Source organism: Heptranchias perlo, chromosome 8, assembly GCF_035084215.1.
Source record: "Heptranchias perlo isolate sHepPer1 chromosome 8, sHepPer1.hap1, whole genome shotgun sequence".
NCBI classification, from domain to species: Eukaryota; Metazoa; Chordata; class Chondrichthyes; order Hexanchiformes; family Hexanchidae; genus Heptranchias; species Heptranchias perlo.
In genome coordinates this window covers 79632828-79658474 of record NC_090332.1, presented here as the reverse complement: position 1 = coordinate 79658474, position 25647 = coordinate 79632828, and the positions used below count along the sequence as shown (strand labels likewise).

The following is a 25647-nucleotide window of genomic DNA, read 5'->3' as shown; positions in this document are numbered from 1 at the left end:
ATCTCGATTTTTCCATTGCATCATTACACTTATAATGTAAGCAATATAAAAGAGTACAGCAATCTCCCGAACATGCTGCATTGGCTGCATATTAGCAGTGCTTCTGATAACTGTTTTAACTACCTGGACGGAAAAAATACCTACAGCTTTTTTCGCAGTAGGGAAACGGTTGGTGTAAGTAACCAAGGCCATCCCCGTCGCCTCTCTGTTTATAACTAAACCCCTTTTGATTCCAATTATAATCTGTCATAAATAATATACAGTACGTTATAATCGAATATTTCACCCTGAATACCATTTTGACATTTACAAACATTTTCGCCAGCTTTCAAAATACTCGGAATGTATATATCTCTCTTCTATTACATGAATGCACCTTTTGAGGCCAGCGTTGGTCGTTTAAGTGATAAGACGGTATATCACCAGGAAGGCACAATCTGCGTACCGTATGTCGGCATGGGGGGCATATCGTTAATCTGCTCATCCTTTACACAGTTGAAATAATAATATATTCGTCGTCCCACAGGTCACAAAAAAACTGTCAGTGCTCCTGGAAGTTGCAGTTTATGGTTTCGGGACGTGCCTGGCTTGTTTCTCCCGTAGAGACACACATGTAAGAGATCAGCACAGGTCAAACTTGCAACCCTTTTTTCTCTCTCTCCAAGCGGCTCGGAGGGGGAAGTGACCAGATAAATAAAAAAAACTGGGAAAAACAAATCTCACCAGCCATTCAGGTGCTTACACAAAACGAGCAAGTATTAGGGATTCCACAGCCTTGAACAATGGTATGCGAACAAGGCTCTGCTGTGGTCGTCTGCCTCCCCTCCCATCTAATCCTATATTTAAATATAGGGCAATTCAAAATATTGATATGAACATATCAATAAATCTCGCATACAAGCACTAACGCCAAGTCCTCAGTTGATTGTAGCGTTTGCAACCTGTAATTAAATTGTATAGAAACCCATCAAATTGTATAGAAAGTAATGGAAAGATATGTTATTTCAATATTGCAGCAGCCTACGAAAACTCGCTGAATGATTCATTGAATCATATAGCAAAATATTTGCCCGATTAAAAACAATTCTAACACATACAAAGAATACACAGGGTTACTAAAGAGTCGGAATGAAAACAGAAATGCGGAGTGTTTAATAATTAGCGGGGCGCAATTTAACATGTTTTAGTCGATTTGTTCAGAGGTAGTGGATACATTTGTGTTAGAAAATCAGATGATGTTGTATGTAAGGTATAACTCCTGCAGACGTTCATTTATTGGAATATCGAATTGTCATAATTCTGGCAGGGTGCAAATTGCGTACAAATTACAAGTTAGCGACAAAATTCATTCATTATTGTTGAGACCTTTAATAAAATGGCGAATGTTTTGTCGGAATCAGTTATAATTATTGGAAAGAATTCACCTTTCCTTATTCTATGCGAAGTCAACTTTTTCGAAACTGGTACCCGAAGAGAGAAGAATTCCCGATTAGTTCTATAGGAAAAATATATTTCGGGCATTATTTATTTACCCCTGTCCAGTCCAGTAAAATTGCACACATATATTTTGTCCGCCGTTTATGTATATTGCTGGGACTTTATTTTATTAACAGAAATCGTGAGACTCGTTTGGAGAGTAAAAATAAATAGGAAGTCTATTGATGTCTCCTCTCCTCCTCTCAGTGGCTGCACAGTACGAGATGGCTTTATGATCCATCAGCACTTTCCCCAAGGGAAACAGTGAAACCCCTTTAATAAAGCACAAATACATTGACGCCTGACATGCGAAATGGATTGTTGTCCTCAACTGATCTTGTCCAGTACAATTTCGTATTCAACCTTAAACGTGAAGAAAAAAAGGAACATGGGAACAGAGGAATATAAGAACAGGAGTAGGCCATTCAGCCCCTCGAGCCTGCTCCACCATTCAATGAGATCATGGCTGATCTGCACCTCAACTCCATTCTCCAGCCTTAGTTCTATATCCCTTAATACTCTTACCTAGCAAAATTCTATCCATCTCAGTCTTGAAAATTTCAATTGACCCGCCTCAACAGCTTTTTTTTTTGGGGGGGGGGGGGTGGGGGGGTAGAAAGAGTTCCAGATATCAGTTCCAAAAGAAGTAAGAAACAGTTCAAGTGTGGATTCTTTAAAAAAAAATCCACACTGCCTGAGGAAGGGGAAAGCCCCCGAAAGCTTGTGGGATTAAAAATAAAATCGTTGGACTATAACTTGGTGTTGTAAAATTGTTTACAATTTAAAAAATGTGGCAACCCTTGTTGGGCCCAACGAGATCCGGGATTAATGTAATTTTTCGTGAGACTTGCTAAGAAAAAATCTACTTGTAAGTCAGAGTGAAACAGCCCAAGGCACTTCACAGGAGTGTACCCAGCCACATAAAGAGATATTAGGACAGGTGACCAAAAGCTTAGTCAAAGTGGTAGGTTTTAAGGAGCGTCTTAAAGGTAAAGAGGGGGGAGAGATTTCGGGAGGGAATTCCAGAATTTAGGACCAAAGCAGCTGAAGGCATTACCTCCAATGGAATATATATTATATAGGAACATAGGAAAATAGGAACAGGAGTAGGCCATTTAGCCCCTCGACCGTGTTCCATCATTCAATGAGATCATGGCTGATCTGTGACCTAACTCCATATACCCGCCTTAGCCCCATATCCCTTAATACATTTGGTTAACAAAAATCTATCAATGTCAGATTCAAAATTAACAATTGAGCTAACATCAACTGCAATTTGCTGAAGAGAGTTGCAAACTTCTACCACCCTGGTGGAGGAATGGTGCACAAGAACCAGAATTGGAGGAGTGCAGAGATCTCAGAGGGTTGTAGGAGGTTACACAGATAGAGAGGGGAAGGCCAAGGATGGATTTGAACACAAGGATGAGAATTTTAAAATCGAGTGTTTAGATGAGACACGATAATGAAATGAAAATATCAAATTCGTCCGAAACTATTCTGTGCAACCAGGAGCCAACCATTGGTTTGCGTATAAACTATAATCCAAGTGTTAATTCGAAAGGCTGTATGACCCCCTCGGAAATCTGAACCCGATTATCGGAGAACGTGTTGAGTTTAACAGAAGAGTGTCTCCCCCTGGTGGAAGTCGCGAGCATTGTGACTGGTGAGGGCGCACTTCTAACGAGGGATGCGAACGATCGGCGAAGTCTCGAGTGACGCTGGCTGTTCGATGGCATATCCATTACTGAGGGGGTTTCTGGACTGAAAAAGTTCCATTTGCAAAACACCACCAATCGCGGAATTGTTTGAATTAAAGAATCTAAATTGAAATGTAAGGTAAGGATGTCGCGCGTATGTTTACATGGATCAATTAAGGAAACAGTAACGTGCCGTGTACGAGTGCAGAAAGCAAAATCCAAACATGCTTCTGCTCTGGGTGCAAGTTTCAACGTATTTTTCCCAGTAAAAAAATTAGGTTTAGTTATTTTTTTTTGCTCCTGAAGTTGATTTTGATATGGTTCAAGTAAGTAAGGTAAATATAGTGCATTAAAAACAACAGCAACTAACATGTCAGTTCTACAGGTCGGTCTGTAAATCGACCAGTGTAAACGGTTGAATTTTATTAGTGCTAAAATGCAGGTGTTTATTGCTTACCGATGATATTAAATACACTGTAATTACAAATCCAGCTATGAATTTCAAAACTCAAATCACTGTGTTTATGTATTGCACGAGAAGTATCGACCAGGATTGTTGTTTATGTGGCTGACGAGATCTGCCCTGTACAAAAGTGCATTCTGAAAAAACAAACTAAAACAGTGTTGTTTGTGTGGCGCAGTATACCGAACCGGACAGGCGCTAGACATTGTTTATCATTTCCTATGTATTACCCATGATTGTGTACCCGTCTCAAAACCTCTCTGTACATGGCTGACTTCAGTTGCGTGTCTCCGTGTCCAGTCTGTACATAGCAATCTAGAACTGTATGGAATATTTACAGTGTAGAATGCAGTTCTAACTTGCTATAGACAGACTTAACTTTATTTATTTCCCCAAATTAATTCCGTCATTGAACGGTCGCTGTCTCCTCTTCGCTTAAAGATTAAGAAAACAAACAAAAATCGTACCTGTTTAATAGGGGTTGTCGATATCAAGATAATCTAAATCAAATTAAATCAGATGTATCTTTTGTTTCTCATTACAATTTAATCGGCATTGTGAGTTATAAATTGATGCACTCGGTGTTATTGATAATGTTATTTTAATGTAATTTGTCTAAACATAATTATAAATTGGTTCCCAATTCTTAAATGGTTGACAGTTTTTATGGGTCCCACAATGCGCATTTAAAGAGAAGGTGTTTGATTAACTAATCATTATTGGATGTATATTTCTGAAGTCTGCGACTCTTTTAATATACTGCAGCCTACAAATTCCCGGTTTCATAGACTATATTAATGTAATTGAGGAATAGTCTGTAGTAAATAGCCTAGGGTCCTTTGCTATTACGATATTGAGAGCAAGTGGGTGGTAGTACATTGAGAGAAAAAGACATTTTTTTAAATGGAGGATTGCAGTTATTTTCACCCTAAAACTGGACAAAGTTCGCACTTTTGTTTATTTGCAAAATACTCAGCTCTGTCGCCCGGAACAGATAAATATTTTAGATTTCACAGTTTAAAAACCTGTTACTTTTATTCAGAAGAACCAGAATCGGTCACACAACGCATATAAGAAATAAATATACCAAGTGTTAATAATAAAGCTATTTAATTAAAATATTTTTGCTTATAAACAAAAGTTCCACATAGTACTGTCACGTGGTATTAGTGCCCAGGTTACTGGAGATAATATTATGCATTTACATATATTTAAACGAGCAAAAATCATAATAAACTGGGTAATGTACAATAATATCCATAACCGGTGCATTTTACACCAATTTAAACGACCCAAATCGTTGCAGATTGAGAGGGGAATGCCGATTTTGGACTTTTCGTAGATAGTGGTGGGAAGTGTTAATTTCTGTCATTCACTGTGTCAGCATTAGAAACTCTCATACAGGTAATGAAACGAGGGAAATGGAGCGTGTGTTTACTGGTGATTAATACATTCCGGGATTGGTTTCAGCACGAGATGAAGTTAAGTACATAAACTGTTGCCGGGGTGCATTAATCACCCATGTTGGATTTGGACTGCTTATTGTGCCGTCGCTTGTCGGAGCAAACTGATGGTGGAAATGGCTTCTGATAAGCGTTGCGTGCACAGCTAGCTGGCTGAGGCGGCACTTATCAAACTACAGTAAATAATTTGGATTATAAAAGGCGTATTTCGAAGTTTAACTTTTTATAGTTTAAATGCTCACCCTTTCAACATGCTTGGCTGAATTTAATCCACTTGCACCCTACTGCCACCAGCCTGCGAGTTCTGTAAAAGGTAGTAAGCAAACAAATGAAACGAAACAGGCCGCTCCTCTGCAACACGAACAGCTCGACTTCCCGCTCTTTCTCAATTTACGAAGAATGGCACTTAGGACTTCACAGGAATTCGGCTTTTCAGTTATTTATAACTGTTAGGAGCATTTTCACACGAACCCTCTCAGCCAGTTTTCTTATTCAGAATTATTTGTGATATTGAATGAAGGTAGCGGATAAGTCTTTCGAAAACTATTTTAAATGAATCTGTTAAAATAATTTCCCCAATAAAACCGAGGATGATGGGATGTGGTATTGTCAGTTTTTAATTTAAACTGGAATGCAAGGCACTTTTTAAAAATCATGTCGCATTCTGCCTTCTCCCGTAGAATAAGATACAATTCAAAACAGACGAGATAATAAACTGGCTTACATTTTGATGGGTGGTTACTGTTTTGTGAATTACGTCTTCTATTTTATGTCAAACAAGGAGCCGAATTACTGTAATCAAACTAATAAGATGGCTATATCGTTCATTTCAGTATGTTAAATGTTGCTCGCTCTAATTTGAAAGTTCACATCAGATTCTAGACGACTCCACATGTCAGCTAACTATATCAAATGTAGACAATTTCTAATCCCACACGAAATCACTTGTAATCACTTTGACTAACGACGTACTCAGCACTTAACTAGGTTTAAATTATCCTTTCTAGTAACTGTTATATTCTTCACAATATACAGGACTAAACGTATATGCGTACAAATAGGCATCATAAATGAACACTGTACACGCATAGGTTACGCATATACACTACACTGCTGGTCCAGAGAGAGATTCGGGATACAAAACGTTATACTTAAGAGTCGTACTAAATACATCACAGGAACGAGGAACAGTCCTCAAGTCTAATCACTTCCTTAATCTTTGCCAAATATGCGAACAGCTGTACAACAGCAACCCGCCAATACCGGTTACTTATCTGAGACCCTTTCAATGTGGAAGTTGAGAGAGTTGTAAGATTGCTATTCAAATCAGCAAAAACATTACCCCCTTGTTTCAGCGACGGTTCGAGTTTTAACCTCATATGTACATGATACATTTTCTTTCAGATATGGTTTTAATTTTCCATTCTCTCTCCCTCTCTGTATAAACGTCGTTTTTATTGAGTAAAAAAAAAAGCTATGCCGCCGGTTTTGATTTACTGTATATGAGTTTGTGATCTCATTGCCCAATATGGAAAATATTAGACTAGGTCCAGATTGCGTGCAATAAGCAGACCAGGAGCAACATGGGGTAAGAATAAAACTGTCTGTACAAGACTATAGAAGCGAGACAATAACAACTATATGCGCCGTATCCTTCCCATTTCTAACAATTGAATCTTGAACTAGATTGATTTTCGTTAAAATAAATAAAATAATTTCTCGTTATTGTGGTGTGTAGCTCTCTATCATTTTTAAATTAAAGTTGACTGTTTCGTTCGCATTCCTTTATTATGGGATAAACGAAAGCCGTTTGGAATGAATTCAGCGTATAAAATGTTATCCTGTTATTGGCATGGATTAAATGACTATATTTACTTTAGTGAGGACCAAGTAATAGGAGTGAAAGATCATCAATCATTCATCAGAGGCACTGAGACCTCCAAAGAATGATGCTGCAAACAATGGTCTGTGCAATAGACAAGTCAATGTCCTTTTTGTATGTGGCAACGAAAATACTATTGGCCATCCCAGCGTGTTTTGCCTCTTTGTGCATAACCATCATTGTCACGATGTTCCCGAATGGATGGACTCATTTCTCTGGTTTTGTTAACTCCCAGTCTGACGCGTGATTATCCTATAGGAAATGTAATGCGATTTATAGCGATCAACAAGTACATTACATTGCAAACGGTAAGAAGCGAACGGCTCGCTTTACCTTTCAGTACATAGTATGGGGTTGCCTCCTTAACCGAGCCGACCTCTATCTTTGCTGTTCACGCAATTTACCTCTCCCATTTTAGACATTTTGGGGGCATGTGTCACATTTTAACTGTGTCAACTTCTCCACAAGGATCTTGTATGATGCCACTTGTGGAACAAGCAAAGCCAGAGACACCTCCAGCAGACATCACTGACTAACTCCATCTGTTCGTCACTGTTTCTGTCGGGGGGCCCTTCTGTCCAATTTGGATTTAAACAATATATGAACGATTGGTTGCGGGTCTCCTCCATATGGCTCTGCCACCTCGTATCCCGTCACATTCGCTTCAAGAATGTTGGGTTTAATTAACTCCAGTGAAACGTTTTATTAGTCTGATCCACAGAAGAAAAACAAAAACAGCATAAGGTATTTATAAAAGTATAACATGTAGAAGTCGCCTCAACATTTTATGACAAATATTAAGTTACAAAACAAAAAGGAATTCAGGCAAACTGGTTCATATTAATGACATTTGACCGTGTTCTGGCAATGACCACACAGTAAAAAGTGCACAATGCTTTTTCCTTCAAAGTTACCTTTACAAAAAGTTGAAGAGTTTTTGCTTTACCTTGTTTTTGATGTTTTATTTTTAAAAGTAAGTAAATTTTAACGGGCTTTAATTGCTTCTAATAATGGCTTCCTCGGGTTTTTTACATGCAGTATTTTTCCAGTGCAGGAACTGATGGGCCTTAAAACAGCAAGTCCTGGCATGCTCTGTGAATGGCCAATTTTGCTCTCATTCATGAACACCTCTATAAATTGTTGTCTGTCACCCTGTTTTGTCACTTCAGCGGGCAATGACACACCTCTGGGAACCTACATGAACACAACACGCAGGCTTCTCAACACAGGCACAGGGATCCAACAGAAAACATAGAGGAATTTCTAGCACAGAAAATGCAATCGTATAAGTAAATTTAATATTTTTCTTGTAATTTTTATATCATTAATACACTACAAACCTCAAGTGCTCAGGTAAATGGAAAAACCAAGATGGTAGGTGAAAGGATGGGCCAAAAATATTTTAAGCAATTTGATTGGTTTATGTTGCAAACTGCCCATTTTTGATTTGTAGTTTGTGAACTCATGATCCCAATTTGCTACTTGCTGATTGGTACACTACCCACCTGTTCAGTTTTGATTTGCATTTGTTTTACCAATATAAGATTTGAGCCAATCAACTGCAAATACGATGTAGAAATTTGCATGTAGACAGGCGTAATGTCTGAATCGTGAAGAGCCAAGCAGGGCTTGAAGGATTGTTATTTTAGATCTATCTCTGCACAATGATGAAACCATGGTGTTATGAGCTAACTCCATATAAGGAAGGCCTGATGTACTAATACAATACTAATTTCATAATATAAGTGGATAATCCCATGTAGTGATTCCAGCTCAACACTTTTGTGGACTTGATTAAGAAAACCTTGACTTAGTTTAAGGTACCTGCACATTATTATGGATACCTTCATGGGCCAGAATGGTGCTCTGTTGGCTGTTGCACTATCCCTAGGCTGAAGCGAAGCTGGTGCCATTATAAAATGTAAATCCGTGTTTTTTTTTCATCTTTAGGGCTTCAAGCTTCTGTTCAGTCCTTTACCAAGTGTTGGTGTGTATCAGTGTATACTTTTAAACACCTTCCAGCACACTGTTTCAAAAAAAAGTAAAATTAAATACAGCCTATGGAACACGGAAACATTATAATCATGGTACTATTCTGCTCAGTAATAAACACAGTCTACTCACTTAATTTATACTGAAAAATAACACCTCTCTGTCATGCGCAGCCCAGTGCTCATGAATTGGGGTGCTTAAATCCACCAAGACAGGACTGACCGAGACGAGTTGTGGGGGAGGAGAGGGTGGATGGTGACAGTTGTTGCTATGAAAAGTACATTTTAAACTGGGTTTTTCTGTGCATTTTGAATGAGTGATGGAACAGCAATGACATGCTTGTACATGTGCTGAAGCAAGGAATTGAGGAAAGATGCTTTCATTGGTAATGGCAGCACCCAAGCTGTGATCTCATTCTTCAATCAACCACTTTATTCTTGATTTATTGAGACAGTTCTATCACTTACATACTGTTGCTTCAATTTTGAAAGACATTATTTTAAGCAAATATACTGTCACTTTTATGTCATTGCAAAGCAGTATGGGTTCAACAATCTGAATTACATGCACAATAAAATGAAAGACGTGAGGCCATATCCGTCAGTCCATACTGAGAACTGTATAAGTTTATTTTTTGAATCTTTTAAATGGAATACAGACATTATAGAGGGGAAACAAAAAAAAGATCAGAAAAGCAAGGAGAGGATACGATGAAAGACTGCCAAGTGACAAAAAAGGGAAATAGCAAAGGATTTTATAAACACACAAAAATAAAGAAATATTCAAAGAAAGGGTACGGCTGATTGGAGATGAACAAGGAAATCTTCTTATGGAAGATGAAGGAATAGCAAAGGTACTAAATGAATATTTAGCCTAGGTTTTCACAGAAGAGTATGGTTGTTGGAATGAAAAGGTGCAAGTGGAGGAGGTGGAGGAACTAGAAAGATAACTATCGATAAAGAAGTAGTACTGGAAAAAGAATTGGTGGAACTTAAATTGAAAAAGGCACTGGGTCCTGACGGCATACAAGGACATTTTCCCTGGTGCCCTGGCCAATATTTATCCCACAACCAACAGCAATTAAAAAAACAGATTATCTGGTCATTATCACTTTGCTGTTTGTGGGACCTTGCAGTGTGCAAACTGACAGCCTACATTACAACAGTGACTGCATTTCTAAAAAGTACTTCATTGGCTTTAAAGCACTTTGGGATGTCCTGAGGCTGTGAGAGGCGCGATATAAATGCAATGATGTGGCGATGCCGGTGATGGACTGGGGTGGACAAATGTAAGGAGTCGCACCTGGTGTTGTGCGACTCCTTACATATAAATGCAAGTCTTTCTTTCTTTCCTTCATTTCTTTTCTTTCTTTCTAGAATGCTAAGGAAAGTCATATGGGAAGTAGCAAAGACTTTGACCACAATCTTTCAAAATTCTCTGGACATGTAAGTTGTGCCAGAGGACTGAAGGGTTGCTAAAGTAACACCACTGTTCAGAAATGGAGAAAGGGATAAAACAGGTAATATAGACCCGTTAGCCTAATCAGTAGTCAATAAGCTTCTAGAGGCTATAATACAGAATAAAATTAATACTCATCTACAAAGTCATGGGTTAATTAAGGACAGCCAGGATAGACTTGTAAAAGTCAAATCATGTCTGACAAATTAAATGGAGTTCTTTGAGGAAAGAACGGAGTGCAGTGGAAGTCGTATATTCGAATTTTCAAAAGGTGCTTGATAAGGTGCTGAATAGGCATCTAGTTGCTAAAATGTAAGCACACAGTAAACACACAGCATGGATAGGAAGTTGATTAGAGGACAGAAAATAGAGAACAATGGTTAATGGATATTTCTTGGACTGGAGGAAGTAAACAGTAATATCCCCTACAGGTCAGTGATGGGAAAATTGCTCTTCTCAATATTTAAAAATAATCAGGACTTGGGTTTGGGGGACATAATATCAAAATTTGCTGATGGCACCAAATGTAAGGACGTATTTAAGTATAACTAAGACTGTAAGTTGCTTCAGGAGGACATCATAAACAGGTTAATAGGTAGCACAGATAGATGTCAGATGAAATTTAATGTAGAGATATGTAAGTTGATTTATTTTAGGAGGGAGAATAAGAGTATATACATTAAATAGTACATTTTAAAAAGAGTAGAAAAGCAGAGAGACTTTAGACACACAAATCTTTAAAAGTGGGAGGACAAGTTAATAAATCTATTAAAAAAGCATATGAAGAAGAAAAACAATTTGCATTTATATAGCGCCTTTCACGATCGCAGAATATTGAAGCACTTCAAAAGGTAATGAAGTACTTTTGAAGTGTAGTCACTGTAATGGAGGAATATGCAGCAATTTTGACACAGCAAGGTCCTACAAACAGCAATGAAATAATTGACCAGATAATCTGTTTTTGTGATTTGATTGAGGGAAAAATGTTGGCCAGGACATTGGGAAAATTCCCCTGCTCTTCTTTGAATAGTGCTATGGGATCTTTTACATCCACCTGAGGGGGCAGATGGGGTCTCAGTTTAACATCTTATCTGAAAGACGGCACCTCTGTCAGTGCAGAATTCCTTCAGTATTACATTGACGTGCCATCCTAGATTTTGTGCTGAAATCTCTGGCGTGTGGCTTGACTCAGAGGTGAGAGTGCTACCACTGACACCTACGATCCCAGGTTTTAGAAATTGAGGTACAGAGTACAAAAGCAAAGAGGTAATGCTAGACCTATACAAATCATTGGTTATGCTGGGGTTGGAATATTGTATCAAAGTTTGGGCATTCTACTTTAGGAAGCACGTCAATACCATGGAAAGATTGCAGAAGAAATTCACTAAGTTGAGACTCTTGAGAAACTGGAACTCATTTCATCAGTACTAAGAATATTAAGAGCATATCTGACAGAGGTATTCAAAATTATGTAGGGATTTGATAAGGTAAATAGGGAAAAAAACTCTTTCCACTGGTTGATGTGTTAGTAGCTAGAGGGCATAAATTACCATAAGACCATCACCAAAAGAACAAAGAGAGACATTAGGAAAACTCTTTTATGCAGAGGGTTGTTAGGACATGGAATTCAGCTCAGAAAGTGGTGGAAGTATTATCTATAATCTGTTTTTGTGGTTTGATTGAGGGAAAAATGTTGGCCAGGACATTGGGAAAATTCCCCTGCTCTTCTTTGAATAGTGCTATGGGATCTTTTACATCCACCTGAGGGGGGCAGATGGCAAAGGGATTAATATTTGGAAAATAGAAATTGAATATGACAGGGAAATGGAACTAAGTGGATAACTCTTTCAGAGAGCTGGCACAGGCATGATGGTTGAATAGCGTCCTACTGTGCTGTAAAATGTCATTAAATTCAGGGCGAGATGCAGCTGGTGCTATGACTTAGATCTGCCTGTTGAATATCACACTCGACAGATATTAGTCAGAGCCCAGTATCCGCAGTATAACTGCAACACCAAATTATTTTTGAATACAAGCTAATAGCAAAATGAATATCATCTCTTTCTGCATATTGTGACCCGTACTATCAATTAGTGTTAATTAGCATTAAATTATTAAAAGTTACACGTACATTATCATATTTTGCATAGAAAATTAAGATTTAATATTTGAAAGACCTTTAGCCACAAGAATGCATTTTAAGATTGATATTATCACCAGACATGTTTTGGGATACTTCTCACACTTCCTGATCCTCAGTACAGTCGCATATCTAACTGTTCAAGTTCTAATTTGTCTGCCATCAAGTTCAGGGAAACTCCTATCAGCTTGGGCCAACTGGTTATGAAAAGGGTTGTCTCATATACTGTGGCACTGAAAACAATACTAATATTGGTAGAGTTACTCAAGCATCATCAATAGCTTTGTAACTGTATTATCAACCCTAAACAATTCAAATTAACACCAAACACTGTTTTCATTGAAATTTTAACTATGCTCACCCTGTCATCCCCAGTTTCTTTAGTTCTCCTTTCCTATCCTGTTCTATTTCTAATTTTAAGTTTTTATGTCTGATCTAACCCATCCTAAATTTTCCAAAACACTCATTTTTATTTATATAGCACCCTTGATGCAATAAAAGCCCCATGGTGCTTTACAGAAACAAAATAGGTGAGAAGAGAAATGAGGGGAGGTAGTCAAATCATGTCTGGATAGGTTTTGCAGAGATTTTTGTGGAAGACAAACTTGCATTTATACACCACTTTTCACATTCTCAGGATGTCCCTTACACCCAATGAATTATTTTTGAAGTATTATCACTGTGGTTTTGTAGGCAAATGCGGCAGCCAATTTGCACAGAGTAAGGTCCCACAAACAACAGTGCGATTAATCATCAAATAATCTGTTTTTTGAGGCATTAATATAAGCCAGGTCACCCAGAAAACTCCTCTGCTCTTCTTCAGATAATGGCATGGGATCGTTTACATTCACCTGAGAGAGCAAATAGGGCCTTGGTTTAACATCTCGTCTGAAAGACAATGCCTTTGTTTAATATGATTGGGGCCTCCGGTTTCATTTTATGCCCATTCCTAACCCACTGGATTTATTCCAAATCAGAACATTTCACAAATCACAGAACAAGGAAAAGGCCATTTCACACATCAAGCTATTCCTTCACATATTTCATTGTGTATAATTTGCCTATCACGGACTCCATCTAACCCATTTATTCTCTATAGGAGAAGTTCTGCAAATTTCTCTTTTCCCAAAAGTTAAACCAAGCAAGACCCCAGAATACCCCTGTTCCCTGCCATATCCCTGCTGCTTAGGCACTATCATGTTCCACGTATTATTGATTATCCTATCAGTACTTATCCTTATAGTCATCAATCCACTCCGGACTAGATATTTAGCTGGCTCTTTTTAAAGGTGTTAATTGATGCAGCATTAAATGCTTTATCTGTTGGGCTATTCCACATATCCACTACTCAGTGAGGGGAAAAATCCTTATCTTTAGCTTCAGTTGAGGCTTGTTAATTTTGTACTTATATCCTCCAGTTCTATGTTCACAGTCCAAGTTAAATAACCTGCTTACATCTGCCTTATTCAGTCCTCTCAAAACTAAAAAAAAATTGTAGTTCTTGCTTTTCCAAGTCCGAGAATTACTCTAATTTTGTACTGTCAGCCATTTGTAACAACAAAGATGATAATTTGCTCTGTTATAACATTGAAAAGGAGGCTGAAATTATCAATGCCATTTGATTTTTGGGTCATTGTTTTGCTTATAGGCAAATGTGTTTTTGTTTAACTGTTCATATATCCAAATGCACGTGAAGCCAGCTTTACAGTTTTACACTTTATGTAAAGTCTTGAGAAGTGTCTATGCAGCAATTTTTCTATAGCGACACAGTATCTTTGTTGTTGGAGGGTACATTTTAAAAAAAATAGTTTTGCATTATCAAATAAGCACACATTTCAATCTTTTTTTAATTTCCCAGTCCTGTCATAAATTTAAAGGAGTAAAAATAAATTCAATCTTGGTAGACAGTGTTGCATTGTAGTGAAAAGACCACAACCGTTTTTATTTACAGACGCAAACAAACAACACTGCAGAATCTAAACATGTTGCTTGGTTTAAAAAAATCAACTGAGTTCTTTCCAAGAGTTGGTTATAAAGGTATTGCTCTGTGACCCAATTGCTTCCATCTTAGAAGATCACAGTTAAAATCCTGGCCTGTTCTGAATGGCAAACTGATCCTCTCCTCATTTCATGAAGAAGGAAAAACTAACAAGATAGAGTGTCTTCTGCCACCTCCTTCAGAAACACAACTTGTGTTGGTTTATATTTGAATGGGTTTCATAACTGCGAAATGTCTATGGTTCCAATCTTTCTACCATCCTAGCTAACAGACAAACTTGCATCAGCAGGAGACACCTGTAGGGGCTTGACAATGGGGAGTAAATGGGGCAAAAGAAGCAGAGGGGAGATGAGGAGAATTTTCTTTACGCAGTGAGCTGTTCTGATCTGGAATGCACTGCCTGAAAGGGTGGTGGAAGCAGATTCAATAGTAACTTTCAAAAGGGAATTGAATATACACTTAAAAAGGAAAAATTTGCAAGGTTATAGGCAAAGAGCAGGGGAGTGGGACTAATTGGAAAGCTCTTTCAAAGAGCCGGCACAGGTACGATGGGGCTGAATGGCCTCCATCTGTGCTGTAGGATTCTATGATTTTATAAAAATGAGAACAATATTTTAAAAAATTATTACAACCGGAACAAAATTTGTGATTTTTTAAATTAAAGCTCACTGAAGCTCACAGTTGTTATCTTGCTATGTAAACTATATAGTTAATAATTATAGTTCATAATGCAGGTGCTGATTATTGATATGGATCAGGTTATAATGGTTCTACTGCTTTATCGGATTTGGAAGTTATATTTTATTTATTTATGCTGAGGTTTATTGCTAAGGGCAAGGTGATCAGATCTATATTAGACCCGACGGATATTATGCTTACACATAATTAAACCTGTTGATTGCCACCTGAAAGATAAATCCCAAAGTTAGTTAGGGTTAAACCAAATAAAATCTGGGAATATCAGCTCACCATACTGCAGTTGTAGTGTGATGCTCACAACCACTTTCCCCATTTGACACAAGGGGCATTTCATCTTCACTTAATACTGACGAACAGCATCAAGGGCCCCGATACTTATGGGGAGGCGGGGAGGGAGTGGGGCGCGTTTTTGTTGTTGGGGGGGGAACCCGGAAATGGCTGGAACTTGGAAGTCCTGCCAAATTTAATGGTGAGGACCACATTATCATTTTTTTACTCCATTTCCCACTCAGCAGCCGGCCAGATTGACAGGTTGGCCAGTTGCCGGGTGGGAAAGCCAACACTAGAAGGGTCCCCGGCAACCGGGAAACATCATGGGCTGGTAGAAGCGAGAGTCGGACCTGCAATCAGGAGGGAGGGGGGACCATGAAACATCGTGGGTTTGGCTGATTGTAGTAGAAGATTTGCTCGAGGGGCCGGAGAGAAGCACTCCTTGTTCTCCTGGCCCATAAGCAATGCTCTAAAAAGCACCTACCTGCTGGATCTAGCTGCTCCCGCCTCCCTTTGGCTGTTGGGTATCCCGAGACCTGGGAAACCCAGCCAGCCAGCATTAAATTTAAATGGCTTCCAAAATATCAGGAACGGAGCCTCATTTACATATTTCTCTCCAGAGTGGATTACTCGGTTGCCTCCAAGCCCACCATGGTTAAAATGGAAGCAGGCACATTCGTGGCAAGTTGGGGTCGGATTTCACATATTTGCCTATTTAACCCTCCCCCCGGCTCTCTCTCACCCATCGTGGGGGATTAAAATTCCCCTCAAGGTTTCCAATATTACAAACAGGCAGCTGAACAAAAGTCTATGGGTGAAGAGGTGCTGATGATAAAACTAATGATACATTATAATGGTGAAGATAGTTGTAAGCATTTGTGATTTACGTAAGGTATTGCATTCGTTCTTTCGAAATTGTCTGCTGACAAACGTAACATTATCAGATTGCAGGCATTCTGTTTTATTTTGACCTGAAGAAGCATGCATTTACTTGCAACTAATATCATAATTTTTATTTCTGAATTCAAGAAGGACTCAAAAATCAGAAAACCTATTTATCACTATATAATTTAAATATTTTGTGAAGTAATTGCTAATAGGAAAATGATTATGATTTTTTTTTAATAGAGATTCAATAATCCAGTAGAGAGAGATTGAGTATTCCATTTCCCTTTTGCTCTATGTTAAGAGTTCTTGTTATATGCAATGATTTTATTTTTAACCATCACAGATCCAAAAGCTTTTAGTCTGCAATTATATCAAATCCATGAGCAAAGCTCTGCACCTCCAGTGACTTTTTTTAATATTCGGAAGAAATGGGCAGCAGCACCAATTTCTCATTACGTTAAAGAGACTCCATGCTAAGTTTAGGATGTGCCCAGGAGAGTGAAGGGACTGCCTGAGCACTTATTAAGCCCAGCTTTAACCCGAACTGGAGTTATACTCTCCCTGGTGCGAAGCTCAAACAGTATGAAATAGCCTATTGGAATCTGCTTGGAAGAAAATTTGGGCCTAGTTCCTTCCACATCCTAGCAGATAAGTGCAGCCTTAGATTAAAAATCTGTGTGGAAAAAAAAATTGTTTCTCAGAAATGAAACAATTCCTTCCATTACATCTGAAGTTGTTCTTACATACTGTGTTAATCTCCACTATTTCGCTTCACCTTTGCTCATGGTACTCTATAAATTCCAACTATTGTAAGAAACTGAAAAGCAGTTTCAACACTGTTGCCAGATATACCTGGCCTTATTTTTAAAAAAGAACATTTTGAAGAATTTGATTCTACCTTTCATTCCATGTGCTGCAATTTAACACCTCTTAATAAATTCGAACAAATTATAACAAATGTGTGAAACCCCCTCAGAGCCTTAGGTACAAAACCTCAAAAACTATTCAAATTCTAGAGTCTGAGTTACTGGGGGTGGCAGCAGGGATTCTGGTTTTACAGCAGTTGGCTTTGAGACTATGTGTAATGCACTGAAATGTCCTGCTTAGCAATTTCTCTCTTTGTTTGCCAATGGAATTCTAATAAAAAAAAGCAAGCTGCATGACAATAAATGACTTTATTTACTTGACTAAGTATGTGAGAGATGCATTTAACAACATTTATACTGTAACCCCCTTTAACGCTACGGGACCAGAAAGTGCAGAGAAAGTTGTTATTTTTGTGTCTATTTTAAAAGTGGGGGGGGGGGTCTGCTCAGTGGCATCTGCAAGTTCTTGAGCAGATTTATTTTGAATTGAATTGAATTGAATTGAACTGAACTGGACTGGATTGATCTGAACTGAATTGAATTGAACTGAATTGGACTGGACTGGTCTGAACTGAACTGAATTGAATTGAATTGAATCGAATCGATTCCCTCATAATGACACGGACAAAGTGTCAGCCCAAAGTATGTGTCTTAACTTATTTTTGTTCCTGGAAGAATTCATGATCAGTTGATTGTGTCAAACTTAACATGTTAATGAGAAAATTTATGACAAAACACATATCAAATCACTTAGTGACTAATCCGTACACATCCGAAGCTTTGCTATGTGTTCATTAAAAATGTACTACATACTCCCAGTGCAAGTGCAGTCATGCTAAGAAATAAGGTTTCATCATTGCACTGCTCCCATAAGCACTATGTAATCAAATTGTACAATGGCTTCATAAAATATATACGTGGATGTACATTTTTGAGAATTCAGTAAGAAAAACAGAAAAATGTGCTACCTTATTAAATTACAAAAATATGCAACATTTCCACATGAGCTTTGAAACAGTTAATGTAGGAAGAAGTCAGCATGACAAGAAACCTAAAAAGATTTACTGTAAACTTAACTGTTTCCAGTGATGTACAGCAGTAGGAGGTTGTAAAATATCATTGGCATCTGTACAGCTAAAATCTTATCATGCACTCAAAATGGGTTCTTGTTAAAGAACCTGTTAATATTAATTTCCCTTGGACTTTCCTTGATTAATTACACATAAACTAAAGTCTATGATAGGCTGTGGTGCCACACAAAAGCACACATTTCAATGTCTTAAGGTGAAACATTTTGAACTGCCTGCACTCCTGCAAAGCCAAAGGTTACCCAGGCCAAATGATTTGTGCACGCCAGGAAATTGTTTTATGTGAGCATTTTCAGTTTTTATGCATATGTATGCAAACAAAATGACAAGGCATGGGGCTGTTATGAAAAGCAACATATTAAAAATACAAGCAAGAGGTGTAAGACAATCATATTTATTATAAGAAATTCTAACAGCTGTTCTTAAAATAACTTGATAATACTTGCAAAATTTTATGTGCTGTACCTGGTGAGCCTACATAATGTAACCATAATTCAATCTGAAATTTTAACAGTGCTGCTAAAGAAATGACACATGACAAAGAAATGTGTTCTGTGTCGTGCAGCCGAATAGCGGTCATTTTAAAAGGGCAAATTTGAATTTGCAATTCTGTTCATTATCAATTTTACTTAAATATTAAAAAGCAAACCCCTTGCCATTATTATAACACAGGCAGAAAGAATGTAATGGGAAAATAAGTAGAATGCTAATGGGAATTATCTGCAATTATCCAACTTTATTATAAAATTAGTAAAAGAATTTATTAAAATTCAGCACACTTTTGGTTGAACTTGATATATTCTCAGAAAATATGAGTCACTAAAACCTAAGCCAGAAAAAATCTGACCTACTCAGTGGATGCTCCATGAATACACAGCAGGGTGAGAATCTCTTTTTTGGTGCGTTGGTGTATCTTCATTATGGCTTTAATTTCTTTAGTAGTACAGACTTGCTGATTCATTACCAAAGAGACCCATTCTTAATTTTAGATATGTCTTATCCGAAAAGCTGGAAGGATGACATTGGAAATGTTATTTAAAAAATAATGATCTGTTTCATATTTATTCATAACACACATTTCATATACATTCACAGAACATGCCTACATAGAAATGTTTGCACAATATCTAACATCACTCACACATGATCAGCTTAATTTGCACACATAGCAGTTGGAACAAAGGTTTGATAATTTAAGTGGAATCAGTATCTAAAATGTTTGTAATATTCTGCAAAGACTGGAACCATAATCGTTGCAACAAATCTGATTTTGGAGCTGTTTTATTTTCTAGCAAATGTCATCAAAGGGCCTACAGGAAATAATCATTTTGGATCTGTACAGAGCAATAGTCAGTGCCTGCAGTAAACCTCTGAATGAATAGAGTACTCTTTCAAGCAAACAGGAGTAACCTCAGATTCTGGAATCAATTGCTAATGTTACCATTAATGAAACAATAATGTTTTCATGAATTAAATATTTGCCATCATTATCACTCTTTTTTAAGAGCTATATTTTAGCCAGTAGATTATATCAGCCATCGATTTAGTTCGAAGTTTGTTTAACCATTTAACAGTTGCCTTTACCAACATTATATTAAAAATAAATTATATATTTAGTTGATAAGAAACCTCAGTTTTTTTCAATTGTAGTCCTAACAACGTCTGTTCTTCCAGCAGCTATCAGTAAATCTATTTTTTTTTGGTGTTGGATTTACTGTTTGTACCTCCTTTCTGATCTATAATTATAGGATTTATTTAAGCCAGATACAAGCTGTGATTTTGGTTGTGTTATAATTAAACAAGAAAACCAGGCAAGGTGGAATTTCTTTTGAAGCAAACCAGAATATTCTTCAGATTCAAACTATATCATAGAATCAGCACAGGTGGAGGCCATTTGGCCCATCGTGCCTGTGCCGGCTCTTTGAAAGAGCTATTCAATTAGTCCCACTCCACTACTATTTCCATAGAGCCCTGCAAATTTTTCCTGTTCAAGTATATACCCAATTCCTTTTTGAACATTACTATTGAATCTGCATACCAGATCATAACACCACACTGTTTAAAAAAAAATTATCTTCCTCTCCCTTATCTGAAGAGGGAGGTGCCCCTCAATCTGCTCAAAGTCTTAAACAGAGCAGAAAATACTTGAAATGCACAGCAGGTCTGTTAGCATCTGAACGAGAGGAAGATAGGTTAATATTTCGGGGTAAACCCTGCAAGAGAACTGTTTGTTATCATATCATTAGAATACTAGAATCATAGAAAATTTATGGAACAGAAGGTGGCCATTCAGCCCATCGTGTCCGTGCCAGCCAAAAATGCGCCACCGAGCCTAATCCGACTTTCCAGCACTTGGTCCGTAGCCATGTAGGTTACAGCACTTCAGGTGCACATCCAGGTACTTTTTTAAAAAGTTGAGGCTTTCTGCCTCTACCACCCTTTCCGGCAGTCAGTTTCAGACCCCAACCACTCTCTGGGTCAAAACATTTTTCCTCAGCTCCCCTCTAATCCTTCTACAAATCACTTCAAATCTATGCCCCCTGGTTATTGACCTCTCTGCTAAGAGAAATAAGTCCTTCCTATCCACTCTATCTAGGCCCCTCATAATTTTGCACACCTCAATTAAATCACCCCTCAGCCTCCCCTGTTCCAAGGAAAACAACCCCAGCCTATCCAATCTTTCCTCATAGCTAAAATTCTTCAGTCCTGGCAACATCCTCGTAAATCTCCTCTGTACCTTCTCTAGTGTAATCACATCTTTCCTGTAATGTGGTGACCAGAACTGTACACAGTACTCAAGCTGTGGCCTAATTAATGTTTTATACAGTTCCAGCATAACCTCCCTGCTCTTATATTCTATGCCTCGGCTAATAAGGGAAAGTATCCTATATGCCTTCTTAACCACCTCATCCAACTGTCCTGCTACCTTCAAGGATCTGTGGACTTGCAATCCAAGGTTCCTCACTTCCTCTACATCTTTCAGTATCCTCCCATTTATTGTGTATTCCCTTGCCTTGTTTGCCCTCCCCAAATGCATTACCTCACATTTCTTTGGATTAAATTCCATTTGCCTCTTTTCTGCCTACCTGACCAGTCCATTGATATCTTCTTGCAGTCTACAGCTTTCCTCCTCACTATCAACCACATGGCCAATTTTTGTATCATCTATAAACTTCTCAATCATGCCCCCTACATTTAAATCCAAATCATTAATATATACCACAAAAAGCAAGGGACCTAGTACTGAGCCCTGCAGAACCCCATTGGAAACATCCTTCCAGTCACAAAAACATGCTTTGGCAGCTGCTGATTGCTCTACTGTCTGTTTCCATGTTTTCATTTAAGATTTCCAGCAATCACACATTTTTCATCTGCTAAAAGTTTTATTGAGTGCCTTAACTGCAAACACTCTCATATTTATGTCAGCAGTATGGGTTCAAACCTCACTCCATGACTTGTGCACATAATCTACGCTGCCACTCAAGTCCATTAGTGAGGCAGTGCTGTATTATTGGAGGTGCCATCCCTCAGATGAGATGCTTAATCGAGTGGTTCTGGTGGACATTAAAGATACTAAGCACCATTCAAAGAAGAGCAGGGAGTCTTGGCCGAAATCCTCCCCTCTACTGATACCACCAAAAAACAAACTAATTGTGCATTCATCTAATTGCTGATTGTGGGATCTTGCTATGTGCAAAATACCTGCCCTGTTTGGTTTCATAACAACAATGAAGGCACTTCAAAGTAATTGTACATGAGGTATTTTGGGACATTCCTGAGAGATGTAACAAGGCGCTACGTAAATGCAGGTCTTTCTTTTAAGTCATCCTAAGCACACAATGCTCCAGAATGAATCTGGCCAAAGCAAGCCCTAGTTTGTTTCAATTTTGAATCCCTCCCCATTCATTCACATGGTACCATTAAATTCTTGTCAAGAGCAAATTGTTCCCCTTATAAATATTTGTTCCGTCTGGTTATAAAGCGCCTCAATGACTTAGGGTGATCTCATGCCTTTTGTTTGCGCGTCAAGTGTGTAATAATCAGCCACCTAATAAAGTTTTGAGTTTTAAAACATGCTACACTGAACTGTTCCACAGAGTTAAAACAACTTCCTTAAAACTGGGTGTTTTTACTATCACAACTGAACCTTTTCTTTTGAGGCATTGAAAGTGTACTGGTGATGCCAATATGATTAAAATATCAGTTAAGCATTAAAAATGAAGAAGCAAAAAAAAAATTACAAGCTAATTTTACATGAGTGTGTCAAGGTAGCGGCTCATTATAAATCAATAGACTTTTTTTCACTTTGTTTGAACAATTACATAGAATATACAGTACAGAAACAGGCCATTCGGCCCAACTGGTCCATGCCAGTGTTTATGCTCCACCAGACCCCCATTTGAAAGCGTCCATTAGATTCCTCCCTTAACCTTTTCCGTTCCAGTGAAGAAAGCACTAATTTTTCACCCTTCATAACTATAACCTCTCATTCCTGGTCTCATTTCAGTGAACCTTTGCTGTGCCTTACCTTGGCTTTAATATCCTTCCTATAATGCAGTGTCCAGAACTGCCTCAACAAAGTCTTGTACAAATTCAACATCACTTCCTTGCTTTTGTATTCAAATATCCCTTTATATAAAATACAGTATCCCACTTTTATGTATGGCTTTTTTCTACCTGCACTCCCACCTTTAAACATTTATTCATCTGCACCCCTATCGTAGTATCATAGTAGGTACAGCACAGGAGGAGGCCATTCGGCCCATTGTGCCTGTGCCGGCTCTTTGAAAGAGCTATCCAATTAGTCCCACTCTCCTGCTCTTTCCCCATAGCCCTGTAAATTTTTTCCCTTCATGTATTTATTCAATTCCCTTTTGAAAGTTACTATTGAATCTGCTTCCACCACCCTTTCAGGCAGTGCATTCCAGATCATTACAACTCACTGCGTAAAAAACTGTTTCCTCATGTCGCCTCTGGCTCTTTTGCCGATCACCTTAAATCTGTGCCTTTGGTTACCGACCCTTCTGTCACTGGAAACAATTTCTCCTTATTTACTCTATCAAAATCGTTCATGATTTTGAAACCTCTATCAAATCTCCCCTCAACCTTCTCTATTCTAAGGAGAACAATCCCAGCTTCTCCAGTCTCTCCGCATAACTGAAGCCCCTCATCTCTGGTACTAGTCTAGAAAATCTCTTCTGCACCCTCTCTAAGGCCATGACATCCTTCCTAAAGTGTGGTGCCCACAATTGAACACAATACTCCAGCTGCAGCCTAACCAGTGTTTTATAAAGATTTACCATAACTTCCTTGCTTTTGTACTCTATGCCTCTATTAATAAAGCCCAGGATCCCATATGCTTTTTTAACAGCCATCTCAACTTGTCCTGCCACCTTCAAAGATTTGTGTAAAAGACATCTGCACCTCTAGCTCTCTTTTTTTCTCCACTATATTATAAATGTTAATCAGAATGGCAAGGTGTACTTTAACAATTCCTTTAAAACTTATAATGTCTTTATGAAAAATATCTTTTAAATGAACATGTGTCAATCTGCAAATCCTTTGATGATAAAAAGGCTATGCCTCAGCAGACTAAACATCAGAGAGTTGTATCCGTTTGAACCCCACACAGATGGCCATAGTTACAGAAATCATAATGACTACTGACCCAACAGCACTAGTATGTACTTTAATCATTTTGAATCACAGTGACAATTCAGATGGTAACCCTAAATAAGTGTAGGGTTTATATTTTACACTTTCAAGTTGTTAAAAGAATGAGGTCAAGAGGGCATCTGCATTGGCTCAGGAGATAGACCATTGGACCCGACATTCAGGAGGTGCCAGATGCCACGTTGAATTCGCCACACCATTAACAATTCCCATTTCCAGCAATTTACAGCGCAAAAATAATTGGAGCTGAAGGGTGAGGAAGAAAATCCAATTCACGGTGCTTCAGCAAATTCTGGGCCATTTTTACTTTAATGTATCTTAATTTTTGATGATTTTTAAAAAAAGTTTCATGATAGATTACATATTAACATACATCGACTTGTGAATTGTTCAGTAACGGTCCAGAGAAATAAGTTCTAACACCCTAGTGCCAGTTGCATGTCACATCACTGGAATACTTTACATTGCTTCTAATGTCTATCATGTCTATCCTCCTGCTGAGGGTCTAAGTTTTATCAATTCCTATTGACATCACCATCAACAACAAAAACTTGCTTTTATATAGCGCCTTTAATGTAGCAAAACTTCACAAGGCGCTTCACGGGAGCGTAATCAGACAAAAAAATTGACACCAAGCCGAAGGAGACATTAGGATAGGTGTCCAAACGTTTGGTCAAAGAAGTCGGTTTTAAGTAACTTCTTAAAGGACAAGAGAGAGGCGGAGAGGTAACACAATAACACAGACAAACAGACTAACATTTGGATAAGTTCCAAAAAGTGGCACAGAGCTGGGTTGGACTTAAAGGTCATCACTGTCGCACAATCTCAGTGTTCAGGGAGTACTTCTAAACAAGTCAGCTTTTATTCGTGATTTTCCTCAACTTCTCTCCCACTCTTTTCATTCTTGATGGGGCAATATAGGCTTTGGCCCTTCACCTTCGTTTCTTTGCCTTTATATTTTGCAATGTCATCTCAAACTTTAACTGCACCGGGGCCTTATAATCCTGTCCCAGTTATCTGTTGGTCCAGATGATCCCTGTGAGTAACAGCGATCAGGAATACTCCACTATCCATAGTGCCCTTTACTTTTCATCTGGTAGCATTTGTATAATAGGTTCAAAATATAAGAATGTTAAATATGAATGCCATTTTATTCAGGAAATATTACTATATTGATAAAGAAATGTACCGTTGGGTCATTCAACTTCTCAAATAATTCTACAATGGAGCCCTGATAAAATTAACTTTATTTTGTAAAATAAATGCATTGATGTTAATTGAGAAAACAATATTTTAAAAACGATTTTTAAATCTTGTTCTTAAAGGGGTAGTATTCCCTATTTGGTGTTGTTAGGGGCAGGTTCTATAATAACGTGCTTCTATCACCAGAAATCTACTAAAATTTAAGTAGTGTTAAAGAGATATTTTGTAAGGGTCGCCCTCTCACAACAGGGGAAAAATTGGCCGATGTTGGGCCCGATGTCTGGGCCCAATCACCCCACGCCCCCTCCCCAGAAATGTGCCTGCTACCAAATTGGAAGCTATCAACTTCCATGTGTCCAGGGCACCCGCCTGAAGCAGGTGTTAGGCCCC

At 38.2% G+C, this 25647-nt stretch overlaps 1 long non-coding RNA gene across 1 annotated transcript in view; it reads left to right on the top strand.

The window, feature by feature from the left end:
* Positions 1 to 2855: 2855 nt before the first annotated feature.
* LOC137324244 (uncharacterized) overlaps positions 2856 to 25647 on the top strand; it is a 60139-nt gene continuing 37347 nt past the window's right edge. The window contains exon 1 of the long non-coding RNA XR_010963566.1: positions 2856 to 3312. This is a non-coding gene — a long non-coding RNA (uncharacterized lncRNA). The remainder of the gene's footprint in view (positions 3313 to 25647) is intronic.